The sequence below is a fragment of the Vigna unguiculata genome, chromosome 7, assembly GCF_004118075.2.
Source record: "Vigna unguiculata cultivar IT97K-499-35 chromosome 7, ASM411807v1, whole genome shotgun sequence".
Classification (NCBI taxonomy): Eukaryota; Viridiplantae; Streptophyta; class Magnoliopsida; order Fabales; family Fabaceae; genus Vigna; species Vigna unguiculata.
Genome location: NC_040285.1, coordinates 12,537,352 through 12,548,248, shown reverse-complemented (window position 1 = coordinate 12,548,248; position 10,897 = coordinate 12,537,352).

The window sequence follows — 10,897 nt, the reverse complement described above, 5'->3', positions numbered from 1 at the left end:
GGAGGGCTCGCCTAAGTGAGACCCCGCATGGAGCCATTGTTCCCACTCCTCGAATTCTCGGTTGAGCGAGGGGAGTCCGCCTGAGCGAGGGAAACCTCTCGCCTGAGCGAGTATCCTCAGATTGAGCAAGAGTTGGGCGAGGATGCACCCTGTACTGTTTTCTTCTATGTTAATTGGGTGAATATCACATGTAAGATTGGGTTATTGTGCTAAAGTATGTTATGAATGTTTATGCATTAGGGATGTGGTTCATGAGTTATGAATTGAGTGATTTTGTATGCATGAGATGGTAACATTGAGATTTATGAGTTTTACATGATGTGAGTATGATATATGTATGAGGTGATTCATGGAATTGAAATGATGAGTTTGGCATGAATTCGACATGAGACACGAAAGGGTTGGTATCAATGTGGCATGATAATGATATAAGACGGAGTTCCATATTCATGGTTCGAGAATAATGAGTTGGTATGGTTTGGCTAGGAATACGAAAGAGGTGAATTATGAGAAACTGTATGTGATGTATATGTATACATGTGTATATGCATGTTGAACTCGTTTGATTGATTAAGAATGGTGGTCCGTGTCAGTGCATAATTCCTTGGAATTTTTAGGTGAGATTCTCAGGGTCGTGCTTCAGTGATCGGGACGTAATCCCATGGCCCCTGTTAGTGGGTGTCCATGGTGGTGCCCCATCTATATAACTAAGTAAGGATTCAAGGTAAGGTTGCATCCCGACACTCTAAGGAGTCAGTTAGTCTCACTTAGAGCGGACTGACTCCTGTGGTGAGAGTAGTAGGAGGCTTGAAATTCATTAAGGGCTAACCTTGTGGTGAGGGAAAATTGATTCATTGTAACACTTGTAACACATAGCTCGGGGGTGAGCAGAGGTATCCACCACAAGTGCAAGCATCCGCTGAATCCGACCAAGTTATATGTATCGGATGAGTCGAGTCGAGTCAAGTCGAGTCGAGTCGAGTCGAGTCTTAGTGTATTGTTTTCAAAAGTCATAACATGCTTGGGTGGTGTATGTATAATTGACTGTGAAAGTATATCTGACTGCATGATAAAACCATTTTCGGCTCTAGCTTACCCTTCTATTATTGTTGCGTGTTCTACTGTGTGGTACTCTCTTTTGCGATGATCATCAACTTGTTGATGTGAGCAGATGCGAGGAACACCCGTGGTCAACAGGAAGGTGATGGTTCCGCTACTTAGCCTTGGGATTGACTTCTGCTTTTGGGCTTTTCTTTAAGGCTATGGCCCATGTACGCTTTGCTCTTTAGTATTCTATTAAATTTCGTTAAGTCCTTGGATTCTTGGTTGTATCTGGCATCATGATGTGCCTTAGTTTCTCCTAGCATTTTTGGATATTGTAAGGAGTAACGTTTATACTCGAGGACCTGTCTCTAAATTTCTATCTGTGTGGCATTTCATTTAAATTAAAGTTATTATTTAAATGGAGTGTTACAAAAAGTACATAGCTCAATTTTTAAATGAGTTTTACTAAAATAATCTTACTCTATCACTAATTTGATTAGCTAAATCTAAACAAAGAAAATAACTAAGTTGAAAAAAGTAAAAGAAAAATGATAATATAAACGAATATGGACCTTTCTTTAACCACGTACATATTATCCATTATCGAAACTTGTAACTAATACGGGACTTAAAGTTTAATTTTGGACTTTTATAACCAATATATTAATACACATTATTCCCTTCCTGAAAAAAAAAAAAAAAAACTAACACCATTGAGGATTTTAAACACAAATTTGGACTTTGTTTCCGTTAAAAAGTTAAATTTTAATTTTAATAGATTTTATTTCTAAATCTTCTTTTGAAACTTCCAACTTAGTTTCTTTACTAAATTTGACAATACATTATTTAAAAATATAAATTAAAAAATTTTGTATTTTAGTTTAATTTAGAATAACTTGTAAACTCTAAGACAGTTAAACCAAACATTGAAGTTTATTTTGAATAAAAAGCAATATATTAATTCAAAATAGGAGAAGATATTTCTACCTACGATTTAGTTTACTTGGTAGGAGACTCATACGGTTCTTGATGTCCCTTTTCTTCTTACTTACCAATTTACACTCTACAATAATACTCGCAAACTAGTGTATTTATAATAATAATACTTCCACTTGTAAGCAATGTGAAAATTTTTCAACCTATTAAACAAATAAGCTCTTTAATCGATGACTAAAAAGAAAGAGTGTTACAGAAAATATTGTCTATTTTAAAATTAAGCTAATAATTTGTTGAGTTGTATTGTTTTTTAATTGGCCAGTTTTCTTTTTTTTAATTAAAATAAAAATTAATTTAAAAAATTTATATTTTGTATAAAATCATTTGAATACACAATATGAATATAAATAAATAAATATATATATATATATATATATATATATATATATAATATTATAGTATTATAACTTGAATTATTAACTTTGAAATTAAATTGTAATTGTTAGTATTGAATTAGTAATTTAATATATAAAAAACAATTATTTTAATTTATTTCATAAAAAAATTATTTAATCAGTTAAAAATTTATTAAAAATTTATATATGTTTTAATCTATATATATATTAAAAAATTACAATTCGCATGTCACAACATAGATTGAACCAGCTAATTATAATGAGTTTGTTTATTCCAACTTAAATATTTTCAAGACTTATGATGATATAAGAAACTAAAAGAACCGAGAACATGAAGATCATAGTCTATAATTCACTTTTAGAATATAATAGCAAATTGTATATTCGTTGGGCAAACATTTGTCGTTGGACAAACATTTTTGTGAATTGAACTTGTCCTTGGGTGACTCAGATCGCTAGGCGAATCATGACAAACACGTTTCTAATATTCTATTTTTATTTTCTTAAGTTGGTTATCGGATCTTTATTGTTGGGCCTATCTTTAGAGTCTTATGAAAGTCTATTCATTCACATTTCCAGAACTTTATATTGATTTCGGTCAGTAACGAAATTGTTTCTTTAAGAAAGAGTTCTCTTAGTTCTTGGATTAGAACTTTAGATTCTTATCAAGGATTAACAACTTGTGGTGAATATAGGCATCTTGACTTATCTATCTTTGATTGTGGCGTCTACATTTTGTTTTTTTTATCTAATAGGGATCTCTTTGTGGCGAATTTTCTTTTTTGCTTATCAATATGCTAGATTATGACACATTTCATCTCTATCTTATTTTCGTTCTTTATCCTTTATTTATTATTTATTTTACAAAAAGAAATTAAAAGTAGAAAATATCATTTTATTTCCGGTTAGGATTATATATATATATATTTCTTATTTTTGTGTTCAATTAATATATTTTTTCTATTTTTGTTGAAATAATTCAAGTAAGTTTTTTTTAATTTTAATTAATTTTTTTAAATTGTTTCATTTTAACTTATTTTTGTTATCTGAGTTCGTAGTTTTTTTTTAACATTTTAAAAGTAGCATAGACTCCATGCCAATGCTTCTTTTTGCCAAATAACACGATTTGTGTTGTTTGGTGGGCAACAAGAGGGGACTTACGCAGATAATTTTGTGCCTTAAACTCTTTAGATAGTAGAGAATTTGCAGTTCTTGGTTAGAAATGACATATTAAAGGTTTTGACATAATGAAACCCGGCCCCATCATCTTTTCTTTCCAACATTATTAGCTTCTTACAAACATGGTGAGGAACAAATTTAAATATTGGGGGCTCTCTTGTCTCCCCACCAAAAAGTAGGTATACTCAAATATTTTTATGAACTTCCAATGTTAAGAAGTCTTCTCAGGAATAACAAAGTAAGTCATAGTTTGCGACTTCACCAAAATTTAACAGATTGAATTGGAATTTTTGACCTATTCATTTGTTTTTGACTCCACTCAACCCGCTTAATTTATCAATTTGACATATCAAGACCGAGACAGGTCGACTATTAATCCATTTTTATTTTTATTAAAAATTAAAATAAAAAATAATTTGAAATATTGATTTTTATATTATATTTATTTTAAATTAAAATTGGTGTGGTTATATGTCAATTCATCACCCATCTTTTGATAGGATACGTTACAAATTCCAATTTTTTACTACACCAAATCAATTCGACGTGTCTTATTTTTAATAAATAAAAGACTAAAATCATTATTTCATTTTCATATTTATTAGAATTATTCAATTAAATGTCTAATTTTTATTTGATTCAATTAAGTATTTGTATTTGTAAAATTGATTTAATTAGGTCATTTTCATTAGATTAACATTAACGTTGTTCTTTATATATACTACATGTCAATTCATACTATTTTCAACTTTTATTTTTATAATTTTATTTTTATTTTTTGTCACGTGTTATGTCATTGTTGTGTCATATGATAGTGGTAGTGTCACATGATCTAGTGTTTTGTACTTAATTTTGTTTCTATATTTGAAATTTTAAGTCAATTGAGTTTCAATTGTTTTTAAAATGGAACAATGTTGTCCCTCTTCAAAATAAGATCACATTAGTAATTAAGCCTAATTACAACTTATATATACATATTAAAATAATTTTCTAAAATTTATATATCAAGTCACTCTACTTAAATATTTAAATTAATCTTACTTTTTACATTTTTAATTTCAATAGAAAAATCCTTATTTTAAACTTATAATTATTTAAAAGTATTAAAATCTAAATGTAAAATGGCACTTGTAATTTTTAAATTTTTAAATTTGTCACATTCAATTTATAAATAAGCTAACAAAGATGTAAAATATATTAAGTTAAAAGATGCAAATGTATTTGTGACATTAAATTTATAAATAAGCTAACAAAGGAAAATACATATTTTATTAAATTATTTCAAATGTTAAAATTTAAAAATTATAAGTGCCATTTTACACTTACACTTTTAATATTTAAAAAAATTATAAGTTTAAACTATGTATTTTTTTTAAATTTAAATTGCAAAATAAAATTAATTTCAATATTTAGATGGGTTATTTGATATATAATTTTTTTTTAAGAAAATTAGCATGTATATATAAGTTGTAGTTAAACTTAATTACTAATTTGGACCAATTTTGTAAATAAAATTTATTTCTCCATTTAAAAATAATTGTGACTCACTTGAATCAAAAATTCAAATATATGGATTAAATTGAATACAAGACACTACCATGTGACATTGACATTGATATGTGACATTGTCATTGTCACTGTCACGTGGCACGATAATGACTTCACACATGTATGGCAAAAAAAGTTTAAAAAATGAAAAAAGAAAGAATAAAAATAAAAATTTAAAATAGTACGAACTGACACATGACATGTAAGAACACGACACTAACACCAATCTAACAAAAAGAACCTAATTGGATCACTTTTACAAATACGAGGATTTAATTGAACAAAATAAAAAGTAGAAACCTAATTAAATAATTCAAACGAGTATGAGGGCCAAATAAAAAAAAAACTTGCATAACTTGTTTGGACACTTCAACTTTGATACTAAGGGATTCTTGTTACTATTTCAAAGAAGATCAAGTTGTTATTTTTTAGGATGTCTATATGCAATGAATAGTTTAGAATAGGTAGATCTTAATAGGATATGAAACTATGTTTTCTTCTTTGTATTAATCGATTAATTCTGGAGATAATCGATTAATCTAGTAAAATTTGAAACATTACTTTTGTCTATGTATTAATAGATTAAGTAACTTATATAATCGACTAATATGGATAGTTCTCTCTTTTTTTATTTGGAAAGGTGTATCCTTTCTCATTTTAAATAATCTCATTTCATATTACAAACTCATGATAAAGTGGGAAAAAGTGTTTTCAGAGATTAAAAATTGCAAAATTCTTTATTCACCCATGAAAAATCAAGATCAAGTATAATTGAAAACTCTCCTACTTGGCATTAAGCAAAATTGTAATATCTTCACAAATAAGGTGACTTCCTTCCTTGTATTTTCTTTGTAATTCTTATTTTGTAATCTTTTCACCTCATTGGTGATTGGTTAGCATAATTGTGTGTAGCTTTGCACTCGTTTGTAAATCTTGAAAGTTTTTCAAGTTCCTTGCATATCTAGAGTGTAGGTTACGTAAGTGAATCTTGTAATCCTAACTCTTGATATTATTAGTGAAAATCTAGCTAAGGTTGCTAGATAACTGGATGTAGACTCATGTAAAATCGAACCATTATTAAAAAAATTTTGTGTTGTGCATTCTTTCTTTGATTTTTTTTTTATCTTAATGATTGCTAAGGTACCTAAATTGAGCATCATCCATATATCTTAATGATGTAAGCATGAATAGGGAAAGAGGCATGAAGAGAAGGATTTCCAAATCAATCCAACAACCATTGCCCAACTAGCAGAAGGGCACCTAGTGAGCACGAGCACGTTTTTAATCAATGTTTATCTTGTTCTATTTTTAGGGAAACTTATTCTTAAACTTTAAATAGAGGGTTGCCTTTAATTGTAAGACAAATTTGATGAAATTAAGAGTTACTCTACTTCTTTGAGTGTGTTAAATCTCCCTAGTCTTATCTTTGGTGTTCCTACCCAAGTGGCGACAATGATCTTATCTTGAGTTTCAACCTCAAGTGGCGAACCTCCCTTCACTCATCTTGGCATTATCCCCAAGTGGCATGACTTCCTTTATTCGCTCCACTCTTCGATCGATTCGTGTTTCGACTACATCCCATAATCCCAATCCACTAGTGTTTGGTTTAATTTTCATGTTTTCATGTGTTTGTGGTTCTGTTTGTCCATCCCTATTTTTTGTTTGTGCATCCATATCGTTCACATTGCAAGAGTTTTCTCCTAAGTTTCTAGGGTTCATCCCCATTTCTGTCCAAGACGGGCAATTCGACCCTGAAATCCAAAACGAGACCTACATCACTTGTTAATTAATTAAACAAGATTTTGAAAATTTATTTGAAAAATAAAAAGAATCAAATTTTTCAAAAGAATCAAATTTTGCAAAAGAACCAATTCACACCCCTTTTGGGTGAAGATGTTAGTTGTAACCACTTTTAACAGAGATTATAGTTTAAAACATTTTTACTTTTACCATTGGACATTGGATCAACATGAACAAATCAAAACAATTCAACTATTTCATGCATCTTCAAAGAGAGTCAACATGCTTGAGAACAAAGTTTATTTATTGTAGAGTTTTCATAACATAGTATTATTATTTTACGTAATAATATTGTATTACACAAAATAATAATAAAATTACTAGTATAAAACATAATATTATAATCTTAAAAATACTGATTAAATCATATATAATATTTAAAATGAAATATTTATTTTTAGATAACTTTTGGGAAAATGTTTAAAGAGTTTAGATATTTGGACAAATTTTCCCGCTAGCAACATTTTGAAAAGGTTATAAAAGGAATAGAAGAGTAAACTCGAAAAAGAAACACTGACATTAACACTGCTTGTTGAAAGCGACGACTTTGTTGTTTCATCGTTCGGTGCAAAGCTAGGATTCTTGAACGTTTGGATCCTCACGTCTTTGATGTTAGTGTAGGTGGTTTGAGCATTGCCCATATGCATTGGGGGTTCTCTTTGTGTTGTCGATGATGTGGGTGTTGTCTAGTATCATGTGGTTGCATGCTTTGGCAACATCCACCAATATTTAGAGCGTGACTGGTTCGAGGGTAAGTATGTCTTCTTTGAATTTTCATATTCATTGGGGTTGCTTACAACATCATGATCAAGGAAAGCCATCCTTCTCTAAATCTTCTTCAAATGTATGGGCAAAAAAATGTACATTTGCTTAGGTTCTTAATAATACATGTGATATTCCTTTATCATAATTGCATTCTTCTCTCATCAAGGGTGATATGGTTCCTGTGAAAATTGTTGAGGAAGTTTATCTCGTTGGACTGGAGGAGTGTAAAAAGGGAATAAACCTGTTACACATTTAGATCTTTGTAAGAAGTTTAATATGGCTTGGAAACATTTGGATCGATGGAAGGAAATTACTCTTAGCAAGGGTTCTATGAATTTCCTTTTTTCTTCAATAGAGGATATGAGAAGGGTTTTGGCTGTTGAAGTTTGGAATTTGCCTCCTGGAATCCTTCATGTTTTTGCTTGTGTTAGTGAAAAACGACAAGTGCACCGATCATACGTAACAAGTAATAAATATTGTTCTCTCCACAAGAACTATAACACATGATAACTTTTGTAATTCACAACTAAAATAGACAACCAAGCTCGCAAAAATACAAAGAAACTATTTTGTATTTTTATCAAGTAGTTGGTGTGCAACAAAAAATTTAACAGAGTATTTAAAATTTTCAAGACTAGATTTCATCCACTTCATTCTCGTGCATACACGATCATCTCAATTCCATATTCAAGTCAAAATTAACTCACAAGATTACTTAAATCCTATTCTTAGTGACTTTGAACCTATGATAACTCATCAAAGTTCAATCCCTTGGATCATTAACTAGTAATCATGCATTAAGTTCAAGAGTCTTAAGATTACTAATGAATCATGTTCTATCCCTATATACAAGCTCCATTGGGTAATTAATTTTAGTTTTAGGTTCAAAAAACATTTTCCAATACCTCAAGAACCAAGTATCAAAAAATGATTGGCCAAACCAAAGCAAGCATGAAGCATATAAATCAAATACTTGCATTGAAATGGAAAAACATATGTATTAACATCACAAAATACACAAATTCAGTTTATTACATCAATCTAAACAATAGGGTTAGCTTTAGCTCTCCATGGTTTAGAACCTAGGGTTTACAAATAGAAGAGATAGTGAATAAATTGGAACCAAAGAGAAGAGGAAAACCTTTTTTTTCAAGACAATAAGTTGTTACTCCAAGCTCCATTTGCGCTCCCTATTCGCATCCACATCTCCCATTCATAGATCCTCTCCCTCATCAACCCCAAAAGGAAGAAGACACCATAGATGAAGATTGAAACCCCGAGAAGGAAATGAGAGAGCTTCCTAGCACCCCAAATAGCCTCCAAGGGCCTCTCATGGTCGCTTAATTTGGAGAGTAAGTGTGGGAGGAAGAGAATGCGCAAAAACCTTAAGGAAAACATGAATAAATAATCAATTTTGACATGTGAGCGACACCACCGCTTAGTGCCATCTCAATATCGCTGAGCGCCATCAATTAAAATGCGAAAGAGGTTTTTTGTCAAACCACTGCTCAACCCCATTTTCATTGCTCAATGCTAGTTGTTTCGCATTAACTAGTGCTTAGCGCCATTTCCACTACTTAGCTCAAGTTCTTCAACACTAATTGGATCTTAACGCCATTTTTCCATCGTTGAGCGCTACCTGTGTAGGGGTTGGTGGCGCTCAACCCCACAATGTGGCACTTAGTCCCAGGTAGTTTGACAACACTTTGTATTTGCTTCAAATTGATTTTTTTTCTTGTCCAAAACGTACTCCCTTGATTTTTTACGTGTTTTCATCCACTAGAATTGCTCCCTATTCGTTTGTTTTACACACTTAAACAAATAGATTACACGTAAAACAAGCATTAAACAACTAAAATAGAAAACAATACAAAACATAGTAAACTTGAGGATAAAACAAGATAAAAGTTAGGAAAAAGTTGATTTATTCATGACACAAAAAAATAGGTAAAAAAAGAAATTATTTGCTTGGACTAAAGATTTTGTCTCAACTTCTATGAAACTCATAAAAATTCAATTTTGGGTGTGCATACATGGTCTTCCTTTGGAGTACTGGCAATCGAAGGCAATTTTCTCAATTGCACGTGGCATTGACACACCTTTATCTTTAGATGACTACACCAACCATAAGTATAAAGGTTTCTTTCCATGTGTCTTGGTTGATATTGATTTGTTATCTAATTTGCCTAATCAAATTTTAGTGGAAAGACCAAGATTTGCGTTTAATGTTGATGTGGAATATGAGAAATTATCTATATTTTGTTCAAATTGTAAAATGATTGGTCATGATCTATCTAATTGTAAACAGTTACAATAGGGTGCCAATGTTATTTATGTTAGGGAGAAAATTGTTGGTGCAAAAATACAACAACATTATCATCATAAGATGGTTGGTGTTTAGGATGGGACTAAGGTTTTTTTAGGTCTGGTCTTAAAGTTTGTGGAGCCTATGGTGGCGCTAGTGGTGGAGCTGGTTACATAGGATGTCAATGTTATTTTTGTTGGGGAGAAAATTGTTAGTGCAAAAATACAACAACATTATCGTCCTAAGGTGGTTGGTGCTTAGGATGAGACTAAGGTTTCTTTAGGTTCGGTCTTAAAGTTTGTGGAGCCTGTGCTGGCGCCAATGGTGTAGTTTGTGGTTCTTGTGGTGGAGTCTGTGATGGAGCTTGTGGTGGGGCCTATGGTCTTATAGCGGAGCCTGTGGATTCTGTGATGAATCCTACTACTCAATCAAAACTTGAGTCAATGGTAGTTCATGATAATATTTGTGTTGTGAATGGATATTTTCTTGTTAAGAATTTAGATGTTTCTACCAGTGGTATGTCAGTAGAGTCTAATTCCTTGATTGATATGCTTTATTTGAAGGATGCCACTACTATAAATAGTTTACAGGGTTTACAACATCTTGATTCACCTTATTGTAGTTCTATGACAGTTCCCAATTCTTTTACCTCTAAAAAGCAATAAGGAGTTTTAAAGTTTTTTTTTTTTTAATATGAGAGAGTTAACCGATGATAAATGCTGTGATATGCTGATGAATTTGATTATTAAGTTGTTTGGTGTTCCATTGGTTTACAAGGTATTTGCTTAGTTTGTTTTTTATTTTACCTATTATACAATGTAAATTTATCATGGGTTTTATATGGTTTTCCCATATTTTTTTGTTTTTTTTTTTGTTTTTTGTTTTTTCTTTTCATAAAATATTC